The 15,506-nt window shown below is 49.2% G+C and overlaps 1 protein-coding gene across 1 annotated transcript in view; it reads left to right on the top strand.

Moving 5' to 3' along the window:
• Window positions 1-13,461: 13,461 nt before the first annotated feature.
• DET1 (DET1 partner of COP1 E3 ubiquitin ligase) overlaps window positions 13,462-15,506 on the top strand; it is a 21,506-nt gene continuing 19,461 nt past the window's right edge. Inside the window, exon 1 of the mRNA XM_044918034.1 lies at window positions 13,462-13,535. The gene's annotated coding sequence lies outside the window, so the exon portion shown is untranslated. The remainder of the gene's footprint in view (window positions 13,536-15,506) is intronic.

Below are 15,506 nucleotides of genomic sequence, written 5' to 3'. Positions count from 1 at the left end.
ATACGATCAAGTTTAATTATGTTATCAAATCTTTTACTTTTACCTAATATCTAATGGATACGGCCCAAACCTTCCACCACGTGGTTTTATCAATTTTGCCTTGTTTTTCTATCCACTGTTGCTCTCTATATTCCAAAGCCATGCTCTTAAGAGCATAAGGAATCGTGATTTTTATTTACTTTAATTTTACCACCAGTTAATACACAAATGTGTCTCATTGTTAAAATGCAAACAAACAGAAATCGAGGTGAAAATCACTACTCAGCGTTATTACATTAAAGCAACGAGATGCCATTTTCTCAACAACAGATCGGCAACATTTTTAAAATATTGGTAACATTTCTGGGCACCTGGGGGGCTCAGATGGTTAATCATCTGCCTTCGGCTCAGGTCATGATTCCGGGGTCCTGGGATTGAGCCCCACATTGGGCTCCCTGCTCAGCGGGGAGTCCGCTTCTCCCGCTTCCTCTGCCCCTCCCTCTGATTGTTTTCTCTCGCTCTCTCTCAAATAAATAAAATCTTTTTTTTTTTTAAAGATTTTATTTATTTATTTGACAGAGAGACACACAGTGAGAGAGGGTACACAAGCAGGGTGAGTGGGAGAGGGAGAAGCAGGCTTCCCGCTGAGCAGGGAGCCTGATATGGGGCTCGATCCCAGGACCCTGGGATCATGACCTGAGCCGAAGGCAGACGCTTAAAAACTGAGCCACCCAGGCACCCCAATAAATAAAATCTTAAAAAAGAAAAAAAAGATTGGTAACAGTCCATCAAGAGCCCCTGTCATGGGTGAGAGTGCCCCAGGGACAGGTCCTAGAGCATGGCCTGGGGAGCGTGTTAGAGATACAATAAATGTGACTTCTTGTTACAAGTGCAGCTACTGGTTGTGACATTTAAAAGTTTGGTAGATATTACCAAGTTGTTCACCTAAAAAAATTTTTTTAAGTTTATTTATTCATTAAATAACCTCTACACCCAGCATGGGGCTTGAACTCACGACCCAGGGGTCAAGATTCACTTGTTCTTCCAACTCAGCCAGTCAGGCCCCTCCTTCACCTAAAGAGCTTTAATCACTCTTTAACAAACCCACTGTGCTCTGAGCACCCCCGCCCCCAGAGGGAGGGAAATGCAATCTGAGCCAGCGTTTCCTCTCCCTCTGTCAGGGTGAAGGTTCAGGGTTGTTGGAGATGCGAAGGCATTGGCTTCTGGCTCATGTGGGTTTCCCTGGAGCCGTGCATTGTGCCCACGGCCCCTGCGTGGTTCCTTCTTGTCAGGAGGCCTGTTGGGGGTGCAGGTGCAGGTGCCCACCCGAAGTTTTACCATCACCTTAGGAGTGTGTCAGGTCCTTGAATAGTAGGGTCATCGACTTCTGTCTCCTTCCCAGACCCAGGAAATCCCCCTTCCCCAATGTCATACCTCTTTCCTTGCCTCTTCCAAGACTCCTCACCTTATCCCTGGGTCTGTGGCTTCATATTTTATAAAAGGGGAAAGGCCTTTGCCTACAGGCTGGGTCTGCTTTCTGTCCTATTCAGAAATTCCAAGTCCTGCTTGGCGCCCAGAGTTGAGGAGACTGGAAGGAACATTTAAGGGTAAACGGATAGTGTGACATTTCATAAATTATCCAACCACAGTATCTGTCATTATGATTCCACCTTAAAGACTGACGCTACTTCATTCTGTCCCAGCTCACTTTGCATGTGCACCCCAACACACACACACACACACACACACACACACAGCTCGCGCACTCCATTTAAAAAGACAGCTGGAGCAATGGGGCGCCGGCTGGCCAGGCCTTTCTTGCACCTCTCAGCAGAGCTGCTAACTAGGCTCTCCGGCTCCGACTCTCCCCAGTTTGTCTCTCCTGCCGGATCATCAAGGTTGCCTGGCAACCACCAGCAGGTTGGCCTCTCACATGGTTTCCTTAAAGAAAATGGCAAAGCTCTCTTTCCTGTCACAGTGCAAGCAAAGCCTAATTAGTGTGAACCCGGAATCAATCACGGAGGGGTTGGGAGAGGGGGTGCGGGATGGTAAAAGGGTATGAAAAGCTTAGAGCAGGGACTGGAATGGGCACTTGGGTGCCGATGTGAAAATAGCCACCATTTCCTAATTTTACCTCTCACTGCCTCTTCCAGGATGGAACCCAGGGCAGGGCTTAGCAAGGGGGAACTGCTTAGGCTCCAGTCTGAGCTACGGGTGAAGGAATAGGGTATTTTTAATCTGGAGAAGACTCTTTTCAAGGACTGGAGACATGGAAGTCCTTAAATATTTGGAAGCTGAGGAGCACCAGAGTGGCCCAGTCGGTTAAGTGACTGCCTTCAGCTCAGGTTATGATCCCAGGAACCTGGGATCGAGTCCCGCCTGGGGCTCCCTGCTCCGAGGGGAGTCTACTTCTCCCTCTGCCCCTCCCCCTCTTCGTGCTCGCTCTCAAATAAATAAAATCTTAAAATAAAATAAATATTTGGAAGGTGCGAGCGCAGGAAAGGGATTAGTCTGGTTCTAGCTGGCACGAGAGGGAAGCATATGTAGGCCCATTTGATGGAGTGGTTTTGAAAACTGTAAGTGGTCCATAGGGGAGAGGTTATGTCTTGGGGGAGGCAGCCAATTCCCGGCAGCACAGGCATGGGTGCTGGGGAGAGGGTGTGCACGGGTGAACACTAACACCTCTATGACATCTCATCTTCGACAGGTCTCCATTCCTGAGTGGACACAGGTGGCTCCATGTGGTGGGCACTGAGTCTCCCCCACCTGTACCCTGAGTTCCGAGAACTGGCCATCCTCTGGTCTCCGTTGGCCAGTGGTGGGTATGCTGTTGACATCCTCTTCATACACCATGGGCATTTCAGCCCAAGGTCTGCTGAATCCACAGGTAAGGTTGGGGCCACAGCTGCTGCGGCCGAGGCTGTTGCTAGGGGCGCTGAACACAGAGTGAGGGGTGGGGTGGTCTCATGGAATGGATGGTAGAAAGGATTGGCCCACTCTTCTTTTTTTTTTTTTTAAGATTTTATTTAATTATTTGAGAGAGAGAGAGAGAGAGAGGAAGAGGGAGAAGGAGACTCCCTGCTGAGCAGAGAGCCCAATGTGGGGCTCGATCCCAGGACCCTAGGATCACGACCTGAGCCAAAGGCAGACGCTTAATCGACTGAGCCACCCAGGCGCCCAGGATTGGCCCACTCTTGTTGAAGCAGGTGGCAGTGTGAGCAGAGGATAGGTAAGGGTTGTAAGTGGGACTTCTGCAGGTGGAAGGGGGATGGGAAAATCATGAGTGTACGAGAGGAGGTGGGAGAGGGAGAAGTTGATGTCAAGTGATGTCGAAGCTCGTTTCGTACATTGAGTGTGTCAAGCTAAGGTAAGGACAAGGAAGCAGGAGAAGCAGGCTCTCAAGGGACCAGCTATTACACAGGGACAGGCACTGCCATGTGGTGTGTCTGGGATGAGCCAGGTGCTTTCCATTTAATTGTTTTTAATCATCAACAATTGGTAAGGCAGGGAATATTATCCCCATTTTACAGGTGAGGAAACTGAAGCACAGAGCGGCCAAGGGACTTGCCCTGAGTGACTTAGGAAACGGCAGAGTCAAGAGTCAAATACAGATGTGTCTTCTTCAAATTCGACCTCTTTCAGCCTTGCTGCTGCCCCCCCACTCCCCCACCCCACAGTGGGCAAGGATCCAGGTACAAGGCGAGAGTTGTGCACACACAGCCTGGGTCCCTTGATGGTGGAGGTGTTACCCCTGAAAATTTAGCATCACTCAGTTGTGCATTCCTTTTTTTTTTTCTTAATAGATTTTTCTTTTTAAATGTATAAGTAGAGGGATAACATAGAGCAAGTACGTGCATAAAGGGCACTTAGGCATACAGCTGGGTGACGTTTTACAAATGCATGCGCCCGTTCAATCATCACCCAGGCCAGGATACAGAACATTCCCAGCAGCCCCGATGTTTTTCTTAACACAAATCAGGACTCTATTGGAACAGCTAAATATATACATTAATGGGTCATGTGCCACTAGATAGGGCCTAACAAGATTTGCTAACATAGGTACTGTGTTTTCTCTGCAAATGCTATGGTTTCCAGAGCCCAGAAGAGGAGGGGATGAGGCGATTGTACAGCAGATAAGATCCTGAAGCCCAGCATTTGAGATGATTAATGGTCCCTGGGCTGCAGCTCTTTTTCAGTCTGATATGGAGAGAGGGCAGCCTTGTTTAAATTCTCCCTGTTCCAGGCCTCCTCCCTCCTCCCCCACCCCAACCATGCTTCTCTGTTATCTCAGCGAGGTCAGAATTAACCCGTGTTTAAGCCACTGGGAGCCTTAGAGAAGGCGGGTCATTGATAGAAACCCATCTCTTAGCAAAGTCAAAGAGGAATTTCTCAAGTGTCACGTGGGAAGCCAGAACACTGCCTTATAGCCCTTGGGGCTTGGGGGGTTTCATTCTCCCTAGCAGGTGTGGGGGACCCCTGCAGCCCCCTGGTTTTGAGGGGGTGAGCAAGGAGGCCTGGGTGGCCCTGTCTGGAGGATGAAAGTGCCAGATGGCTGTCCAGGTGTTCCAGCTGACTTAACAACCTTATCAGATGCCCCGAGGGGCCCAGCCCTCAGCAGACAGAAATGTTTTGTGAAGGCAGCAGGGAAAGGTGTCCCCACTCCTTCCTTCCCTCTTCCCTTCTCTTGAACCTGTCCCATGTTGGTCAGAAGGCCATCCAGTGGTTCTTAGCTGCTCACTGTCACTCTGTCCCCCTTGTACCAGATCCCTGGCAGAGGCTGCTGGCCAGGTCCCTAGAAGGACCTTGGCTGTCTCCCAAACTCACTAATCGTGGACTGGCAAATGTGGCAAATCACACCCAAGATTCCTGTTGGAGTGGAAGGTGACTTACCCTACTATGGTCATGTGGAGGGTTTTGGCATCCCCATACGCCCACATCCCAACTGCTCTGCCCTCCTGCACTGAGCCCTGGGCTTACAGCCTTTAGTTTTTGTCAGTGGGGTGCAGGAGAGAAGAGAGGAACTCTGGGTGACCTCACGCCTGGAAGAAGTGGCCAAACTTCACATCCCAGATACTGTGGTTATTGGTCCCATATCAAAAATGTCCATTTCCAATTGCAAATGCCCACCCCCACCATCTTGGGACAGGGCCCAGTTCTTTATGATGATACCTAAAATGATGTCCTTTTCCTATATTCAGCCTTTGGAGACTAGGGAGGCTAGATGTCCCCAGGATCACAATCCTGTCACACCCCTGCCCTCCACTGCAGACCAAGTCCAGGCTGTAGAGACTCTCCAGAAGATCCCCATGCTTTTCCTTCTAGCTGAATTTCCTCCCCTGGCCCTATACTCTGGTCAAATGGAGGGCCCACCTTAGTCTTCTTGCATCCCCTTACCATCCCCAGTGCCTAGCCAGGTAATCTATGTATAAGAGGTGCTCACATAAAAGGCTGGTTTTGCTGAACTGAGCTTGGCGAAGTGCAGTGTCTCTGGGCTGTAGAATGAAGGAAACCTAATTTGTCCTTGCTGAGCTGCTCTGGCCATGGATAGCTTATTCTGAGGGCAAAAGGGGGATTATAAGCAGCTTGAAAACTCAGAATTTCTCGCAACCTACCATTTTATGTTGGTATTGGTGTTATATTTTGAAAACTTTCAGTATAAATATTTGTACTGATGTTGCCAATCATTAAAATAAAACATGTTCATTACAAATGAAAAAAAAAAAACACAAAAAACTGAGAAATGTATGAAGTAGAAAGTGAATCTCTCCGTGACCCTTCCCAGGGATAGCCATTGTCAACAGATCAATGTTTAAACTTGCTGATTTTTTATTACCCTTGGAAACTTTTCTCCCCCTCAAGTGGGTCCACACTCCACACACCGCTTTCTCCATGAACCATAGGCATGACTGTGCTCTCCAGTCCATACTGGCTCATATTCTACCTCCATTTGTTGAACCAGAGTCCCCTCTTGGTAGATGGCTACGTCGTTCCCAACTTGCGCTGGAACATTTTTCGTTTGTGAAAAAGTAAATTATAGAAATAGCTCATGAAAAAAATGGGAACGGGGCGCCTGGGTGGCTCAGTCATTAAGCGTCTGCCTTCGGCTCAGGTCAAGATCCCAGGGTCCTGGGATCGAGCCCTGCATCGGGCTCCCTGCTCCGCGGGAGGCCTGCTTCTCCCTCTTCCACTCCCCCTGCTTGTGTTCCCTCTCTCACTGTCTCTCTCTCTGTCAAAAAATAAATAAAATCTTTAAAAAAAAAAAAGGGAACAAAAGAAATAGCACTCTGTCTCTCATCCACGCCCAACCATCTTGCCATAGTTACTTCCCAGTATTGCTCTTCCCATATGGTTTTGTTAAAACAGTTTCGACTTGGCATATATGCAGTTTGGGTCCTATCCTGACACTTACTTCACCATAAACTTATACAATATTATGAGTCAGTTGTCCTTACTGTCGGCTTTGGAAGCTGCTTTCTAGTCCTTGAGGGGCTGTACGGTTTCTCAGTCGTTGCCCTGCTGGGGGACATTTTGGTTGTAATGAACAGTCTGGCGTGGATATTTCTACTCCCCTAAGAACTGTAATTAGAATTCCTGGTCAGAGGGATGGTGCTCTCCTCCCAGAGGCTTATCACTAGTTCTATTGCTTCAGTCACCTCCTTCAAAACCTGCCTCTCTGAGTGCAATATGTGTTCTAGAAGGTGTCTCTCACTGTGTACTTTCTCACCTACTCTCCCCTTCTGTGGCTTCCTCTCCCGACCGCTGTGCACCAGACCTAGTTAGAGGTTACTTCTTGAAGACCTTCCCTAACGAAGGAGCACCTGGGCTAGCTGTCATCCTCTATGTGTGTCCACACAGCCTTGTGCTTCTGTCACCAGCATGTTCCACACCCGTTCTGTTTTATAGTGGGAGTTGCTCACCACTGGATCCTCTGTGGACGACAGGGAGGACCACAGAGGTTGGGGGGAGGGGGAGGGGAAAACGGAACGCCTGGTCCCTCTCCCACAGACGGCCCTCTGGTGGCCCGTGGCTTGGAGGTAGACAGGAGGTCCACTGTAGCTCAGCCACCCCTGTCACTGTCACTCCTGCCCTCAGAACAGGTCCCCGCTCCACAGTGCTTGGGCGGCCAGACCCCCGGAGCTGGGTGGTGGTTGGGAGGAGGCCGGGCCACCCCCGCTCTTCCAGCCATCCCAGCTGCCCCCATGACAGGGGTCAGGAAGGACTGTTTGTTCAGTCTTCACAACAGAGGGGCGATTACTGGCGCTGGAGGGGAGGACCAGCTGTTCCATCTCCCCAGCCAGGCCTGTCCCCTCACCTGATAGCCTCCCTAGGTTTTTATCGAATCTCTGTGGCTCACAATTACCTGTAATTGCATTGCCTTCATGGGAAGAAGAGTGCTTTTCCCTGCAGCTAAGATTTTTCATGTTCTCTGGACTTGGCCTCCTCGGCCCCCAGCCTCTTCTCTTCATTTCCAACAAGCAACACGAGCAATCCTTTCCCCTGGAGCTCTGCCTGCTCCCCTACCCCAGCCACTCACACCTCAGCTCTTCTCCCTCGTCCTGGCCCTGAGAGAGGAGGGTGGAACAGGATGGCCCTCGGGTACCTCCGGGACCCCCAGTTTAAGGGACACCCTCCATGGGGTCCCACTCTATAGTTGATACAGCTTCTGCCACAGGACAGAAGGTGCTTATGGTTTCCTGCTTCTCTTTTTCCCCCAGACACCTTCTTCTGACCCAGATCTCAGGCACCTCTAGAAGGAGGAGACTTCAGGTCTGGCTTAACCCATTCATTCATTCAATCATTCACTATTTTAACAAATCCTTCTTAGGCCTCTAATAAGTACTAGGCACTAGACAACCAAAAACTACTTATTTAATGCAGATTTATGAGGTGTGGCCATAGACATAATTTTAAGACATGGTAACTGCCTTTGAGAAGTTTCAAATCTGCCTGGGCAGATTTGAGAAGTTTCAAATCTGCCTGGGCATAGAAGTGATCGTTGATTGGATACCTAATCGGATCCAGCACTGTTTGAGGTAATACTGTTATTCCTGTTTTAAAGAGGAGGTAAGCAAACCTCAGAGCCGTTAGCCCTCTGTGCTGTCCCTGCCTACTTTACCCTTTGTGATTTAGTAATGCCAGACTGCACTTTGCTCTCTGTGGACACTCCGCTGCTTTGCATTTCATACCTCGGCCCGTGTGGTCCCTACTGCCTGGAACAGCATCCCCACCTTCCCTTCGGCATCTTCTGTAGCGTTTGTTCTCAGAGTGCTGAGCTGGGTGCCCATCTACCCACCTTGCCCAGACCTCTAATCGAGTGCTCACCACATCATGCAGAAATTAGCTGTTCCTGAGTGTCTTTCCAACTAGATGGCAGGCTTCTCAGAGGCAGGAATCATGACTTATTCACCTTTGTCCTGCGCACCCAGCACAGAGTCCGGCGCAGAGCCAGCATTCTAAAAAAAAATTGGCAGAAAATAACAGGTGAAGTCACTTGTCTAAAGGTACACTGAGGGCATAGGGCAAAAATGAGATTGGAACCGTAGTTGCTGCTACCATAAAGCACCTTTGTGTGAATTAGGTCAAAGCTCCCTCTATGAGTGGATCGACTGCAAAAAAAGCAAGTCTTCTGTGTGGACCAGTGAGAAAAAGACACTCCTTCCCTGGCTGATGCAGCACTGAGCCAGGGTCCCAGTTTGGCGAGCCAGCAACGACCAGATTTCAGCCGCATGCTTGCTGCCCGGGCATCCCAGCTCAGACACAGCAAGGGATGCCCTGTTCAAACCAGGTCAGTCCTCATTCTGAAGCCCATACTCTTTTTCTCTGCCATGTGAACAGGAGCAGCTCTCCCTAAACATTTCCAAGTCAAAAGAAAACGCTCGCGTGTGTGCGCGCGTGCGCATGTGTGTGCACGCATTTTTTTTTTTTACCAAGAGCAAACCTCATCCTGTTGCCTAAGCATAGGTACCTGAGGCAGTGGGAAGATTGTGCAAGAAAGACTAAGGGCTGCAGGATCCCCGAAGACAAAGAAAAACCACTGCGGGGGCAGGAAGCATTTAGCTCAGAGCACGGAGGGAAGGTACGTCTTCAAACAGTTGATAAGAATTTGGATTCGGAATCTGAAGGCTGAGGAACTACAAGCAGAAACTGAGCATTTCCTGCAATTAACAATACAGGACTTTTTTTTTTTAAAGATTTTATTTATTTATTTGACAGATAAATAGAGAGCACAAGTAGGCAGAGTGGCAGGCAGAGGGAGAGGGAGAAGCAGGCTTTCCCCTGAGCAGGGAGCCGGACGGACGTGGGACTCGATCCCAGAACCCTCCTGGGATCATGACCTGAGCGGAAGGCAACTGCTTAACCGACTGAGCCACCCAGGTGCCCCAACTATACAGGACTTATTATAAGGAAATGAGCCTTGCAGAATGAGAATAGAGTAGGGGGACCTAAATGAGGGTCAAGTGAAACTGAGCCTCAGTTTCTGCATCTGTAAAATGGGGATAACAATACCAAACTCATGGGGGATAAATGACATAATGCAGGTGAAATGATTGGCACGGGGTCTGGTGTACAGTAAATATGTACTAAATGGTGATTGTGATGATTTTCACAAAAGGATTGATGATGATGATGGTGATGATGGTGATGATGATGGTGTTGGTGATGATGGGGATGATGATGTTGGTGCTGGGGATGATGGGGATGATGGGGCGGCGGTGGTGTATTACTTAGGGTAAGAAATGTCTGCCACGGAATATAGAGGTGAAAAGACCTCAGCCAGCCTCTTCTAGAATGGGAGAAAGAACAAGAGCCTCTCATCCTGCTTTTGTTCCCATCTCCTCTTCTCGTGGCTAATGCACATACCGAGCAGAGTTGCTAAAAGCCTTGGCAGAAGAGCCACAGGAGGACAGAGTGAGAGGAGAGAAAGCTCTCAGGGCCTCCAGGCCCCCCTCACTATCACTCCACCAGCCCACTCGCTTGGGGACCCGGTGTGCCCTGGGACTCCTGAGAAGGACAGAGGAGCACGGGCTGAGGTGGGGGCTCAGGACTCAATGTTCTTCCCGGGCTGGGAGCACAGTGGGAGGGGGTGGTGGGCAATTAGAAGTTGGAACATCTGGGAGAGGCAGGCTGAAGAGCTGCGGAATCACATGTGTCATCTGAGGCACAGCCCTGCATCTACAGAAGACTGGTATCAGCACTCAGTAAATCTTTATTGCGTGCCTCTGTGCCTGGCACTGTGTTAGGCATCGGGGATCAGTAGCTGCGAAACGGAAGTAGCTGCTTTAAACGTAGCCCAATTCAAGATACTATTACTCTCTGAGTAAAAGCATTCATAGTTACTTAGGCCAAATACTTTGGAACATGTTTGTCTCTTCTATTTCTCTGTCTCACACTGCTTATGCAAGCCATTGGCAATATACCTTTAATGTATATTTCAAATCCGACCACTTCTTACCACCTTCACCTTTATCACTCAAATCCAGGTGACCATTACCTCTTGCCTGGACTATTGCCGTAGCCTCCTGGCTGGACTCTCAAGAGTTCCCTCTCCCTGTGACAGCCAGAGTGAACCTTCTAAAACATAACCCTGCTTATGCTATTCGTCTGCTCAGAGCCTTCCTGTGGCTCCTTATTTGATTCTGAATTGAAGGCAAAGTTCTTGCAAAGACCTCCTAGGCAGTCATTGTCTTGCCTATGGTCGCCTCTATAACTTCCGACTCTGAGAGCAATGACGTGAAATCCACTTCCTGGAAAAGGCCAGAAGGAAAGACAACCTCAGGCCTCCTCCACTACTAGCAGATTTTCCAGTAAGCACAGTGTGACACAGTGTGACAGGCTCCCCATGTTGGACTCTGCATTAAATCGACAAATAGCAAGAACAACAGTGGGAAGTCAGAGGATTTTAAAGACATTCTTATAAGTAAAAGTTAAATAGAAGTTAAACATTACGAGGGCGCCTGGGTGGCTCAGTCGGTTAAGCCTCCAACCCTTGATCTCATCTCAGGTCTTGATCTCAGGGTCATGAGATTGAGACCCTGCATCAGTCTCTGCCCGGGGTGTAGAGCCTGCTTAAGATTCTCTCTCTCTCTCTCCCTCTGCCCCTCCCTTCGCCCCTCCCTCCTCCCTCTAAAACAAACAAACAAACAAACAAAACCTGCTAAACTATTTTCCACAATGACTGTGCCATGTCCACCAGCAATGTAGGAGAATCCCCATTCTCTACATCTTCACTAATATTTATTATTTTCCTTTTTTTTTTTTTCAAGATTTTATTTTATTTATTTATTTATTTATTCATAGGTTGGCCTTTACATTTAGGTCTTTGGTCTATTTTTTTAGAGGGGGGAGGAACAGAGGGAGAGAGAGAGAGAGAGAAACTTAAGCAGGCTCCACGCCCATTGTGGAGCCTGAGGTAGGTCTCAGTAGCACACCCCTGAGATTATGACCTGAGCCAAGATTAAGAGTTGGACACTTTTTTTTTTTTTAAGATTTTATTTATTTATTTGACAGAGAGAGACACAGCGAGAGAGGGAACACAAGCAGGGGGAGTGGGAGAGGGAGAAGCAGGCTTCCAGCTGAGCAGGGAGCCCGATGTGGGGCTCGATCCCAGGACCCTGGGATCATGACCTGAGCTGAAGGCAGATGTTTAACCCAGGGGCCCCAAGAGTTGGACACTTAACCAACTGGGCCACTCAGGTGCCCCCAATCTATTTTGAATTGATTTTTGTATATGGTGTGAGACTGGGGTAGAGTTTCTTTTCAGCTATTCTTCTGGTACCAGTAAAACTCCTGATTTTAATTACCAGGCTCAGCACGGAGGTAGCAGGCCCCAAACATTTCCATTGGGGTAGCATTTGATAGTTTAAACAACATTCTCTTATGTGATCTCTCCAGTACTCAAGTCAGATAATTACCCAATTTTAGATACAAGAAAACAGACTGGCAGAGGGTAAGTGAGTTGCCTAACATCATGTAGGAACCCAAATGGCAGAGTCAGAATCTGATACTGTGGGAGAGAACCCTGGAAAAGGGGAGATGGAAGTCCTGGGTCATGGTCTCAGTTCTGCCGCCTGTGTTCGTATGAACTTGTACAAGGCATTTTCCTCTAGGGGTCTCAATTTCATCATGGGTGGGCAAGGGAGTTGATCTTGGGTAACTGCAATAAAACTTTACTGAGCATCTAGGACGTTCCAGGCTGTGCCAGGCACTTCAAATATAGCACCTCTAATTTTTTAAATAACATCACTAGGCAGGTAAATCTTCATTTCCCAGAAGAAAAAATGAAGACTCTGCAGTCAGTACCTGAGAACACTCAGCCTAGAAATGTCAAGACTGGGCCAAGAACCCAGCCTGTTTCCTCTTAGCCACGTATGCTTTTTGAGTCTGTGTCCTCATCAGTAAAGGCTAATTAGTATTCCTTCCTCCTAGGATTGTTGTGAACAATGTGGGCGGAGCCACTCATTCATGGACTGAATCCTTATGGAGCGCGCCTGCAAGACGTCAAACCCTGTTGTAGGCGAGGATAGAAGGTAAGACAAAATCCCTGCCCTCACGGAGTTGACGTTCTAGCAGGGCGAAGGGAAACAGAACAAAAAAAGACATTTGCGCGCGCTCGCGTACACGCACACACACACACACACCCCGGGTAATATCAGATAGTGATGAGTGCTAACAAAAAACAGCGTTGAGGGACGCCTGGGTGGCTCAGTCGGTTAAGCGTCTGCCTGCTTTCGGCTGGGGTCAGGATCCCAGGATCCCAGGGGCCTGGAATCGAGTCCCCCATTGGACGCCTTGTTCAGCAGGGAGCCTGCGTCTCCCTCTACCTGCTGCTCCCCCTGCTTGTGCTCTGTCTCGCTCTCTTTGACAAGTAGATAGATAAAATTAAAAAAAACAAAAACCACAAAAAATAGCACGAAGTGGCCGTGGAATGAGAGCAATCGGAAGCAGTAACGGCGCTGAGAACGGAATGATCCGAAGGAGGCCGACGGTGGGAAATTTGGGAGCCGGCTGTCCAAGTAAAGGTTATGGGACTAGGTTAACGCAAGTTTTTCTGTACTTCCACTATGAGCCAGCAACTGTATTGGGCAGAATGTTCAGAGGAGGATACAGTCCTGGTGGTCCAAGCACTCACTGCGCGGGAGCGGACATCACAGAGCGGATCGTTCCTCCGCCGATGAAAGGGCGCATCTAATCAAGAGGTGAAACATTAATTTTTATCCATGTTTTTGCAAACGTGTCCAGCAGGCCCCGAAACATTACCTTAAGAGATCACTGACATGCCCAGGTTAGGGCTTTCGGTTTTTTCCTGGGCCCCTGTGGCTTCGATTCCCCCCTCCGGGCACCAGGGAGCGCTGTAATACTCTCAGTGTCCGCTGACGCCGCCGCGCTCTCTTCCCCTTTTCTTCTCGCTGCGCCGCACTTCCGGTGGCAAGCGGAAGCGGGGACTTGCAGCCGCGGGCGCCGGGGCCGGAGGCATGGCGGGGGCGGGGCTGGGGGAGGCTCGCGCCGAGCAGGCCGGGGGCTCTCTCTACCCGGCCCTTTGAACCAGGACCGTACAGGTGAGGACTTCTCCTTTCTTGGGCCAGCCTCCAAGCTCGTCAGGCTTTCCTCGAGGCCTCCCCGGGTTCCCGACTGCTCCCCGCGAGACGCCGAGGCCCCGCGGCCCCCGCCCTCCCTGAGCGTTCCCTTCCCATTGAGGCCCCGCCCCGGGCTTCTCTTTCCGGGGGCGCCCGCTTGGGTGTGTGCGCCCGCCCCTCGGTATCCCCTTACCGCTTTGGAAGCCGTCACAACTTATTGAGGGGTGTGTGCACCGACCGTCGTGGGGAAGCTGAGACGCAGCAAGGGGGAAAGGACTTGCTTAGTACCACACGACAAGCTTGTGGCCCCCTTCAGCCAGGCTTTCTTCTTTCATTCATAAATAACGTACCGAACGCATACGAGGGGCCAGCCCCATTGCTAGGCTCTGAGAAAACTGTGGTGACCGAAGTGGACATGGTTGCTTCCTGTCTAGGGAGTACGGTGTAGTGGGGGACTCCCATCATTAAACACAGCCATGCAAGTAAAAGTAGGTATGCACATTGTGGCAGTGACTATGAAGAAGACAGAGAAAGTAATGGGGAGGCCTGCTTTGGAGAGAATGATCAGGGAAGACTTCCTGGGGGAGATGACACTTAGGCTGCAACTTGAGAAATTATGCAATGGCTTGGGGAAAGACGTCCTAGGCAGAGGGAACAGCCCCTGTGGATACCTCAGTTGGCAAAGAACTTGGAGTGAGGCAGGTCCAACGTACAGGAAATGAGGTTTAAGATGTTTCCAGTACGGTGATGGGGCGGACAGAATATGTGTACTGGTCAGGAGCTCACCATCTAGTGCCACAGGTAGGAGTAAAATGCAGAGACAAAGTTGCAAGCATGACAGGTGTTGTGAAGGCAAGATATGGCTCTTAGGTTGGTGTTTTAGCTAAGGGGGAGGTGAAAGAAGACTTCTCTGAGGAAGAGATAATTAGGTTGATGTCTGAAATTGGAGTTAGCAAAGGGAGGAGAAGAGCTTTTTTAGATTTCACTTAACAGCAAGTGCCAAGCTTCTGAGGCAGGAGGTAGGATCCTTGTTGAAGAAATGGTTAGAGTTAATGGGAAAAAATGGGGTTGGAGAGGCAGAGCTGAGACCTTCTGAGTCCCTGATTGGCATGTTAAGGATTTTGATTCTGATCATAAACAGCAGTGGGAAGATACCATCCTGTTTTAACCAGTAGGGGAAAGGACGTGGTCACAAAAGCATTTTGAAAAGATGATTGGCTGTTGCAAGGAGTGGGTTTAGGTAGGAAACTGGTATAGTATCGCAGACATGAAATTATAAAAGTTTGGATAAGGGTACTGGCAGGTTGTGATAGAGATAAGTGGAAGATTAGAGGGCTATTTAGTAGGAGAGAAAACCTCCAGAGTTTGTTGACTGATCAGGGGGCGGAGGGAAAGGTATCAAGGAAGACTCTCAGGTTTCTGGTTCCTGATAGGAGGAGAGTAGCTGGGCCATTCACTGGACTAGGGGAGCTGGGAGAGGGCCTGCTTTTGGGAAAATATCATGTTATTCTGACTCTTTTTTTCATAATAATTCTCACAGTGACTAGAAGGCTCTTTCTTTTTCTTTCAGGAAAGATTTTATTTATTAGAGAGAGTGAGTGAACAAGAGAGAGAGCACAAGCAAGGTGGAGAGGCAGAGGTGGAAGCAGACTCCCCGCTGAGCAGGGAACCCAATTCGGGGCTCGATCTCAGGACCCCAGGATCATGCCCTGAGCTGAAGGCAACCGCTTGACTTGACTGAGCCACCCAGGCGCCCCAAAGGGACTTTCATTTCATACTTTTTCCGTAGTGTTTGAGTTTTTATGACATGTATTATTTTTATAATCAGATCAATAAGAGAACAAGTTGAAAAAGTCTTAAATAACTCCACCATGCCTCTAAAAATCACAATTGTGTGATATAAAATAGTGTGTGTGTGTGTGTGTGTGTGTGTGTGTGTGTGTGTGTGTGTGT

Source organism: Neomonachus schauinslandi, chromosome 9, assembly GCF_002201575.2.
Source record: "Neomonachus schauinslandi chromosome 9, ASM220157v2, whole genome shotgun sequence".
Classification (NCBI taxonomy): Eukaryota; Metazoa; Chordata; class Mammalia; order Carnivora; family Phocidae; genus Neomonachus; species Neomonachus schauinslandi.
The sequence above is the reverse complement of the archived record's forward strand: the minus strand, read 5'-3'. Positions and strand labels throughout refer to the sequence as shown.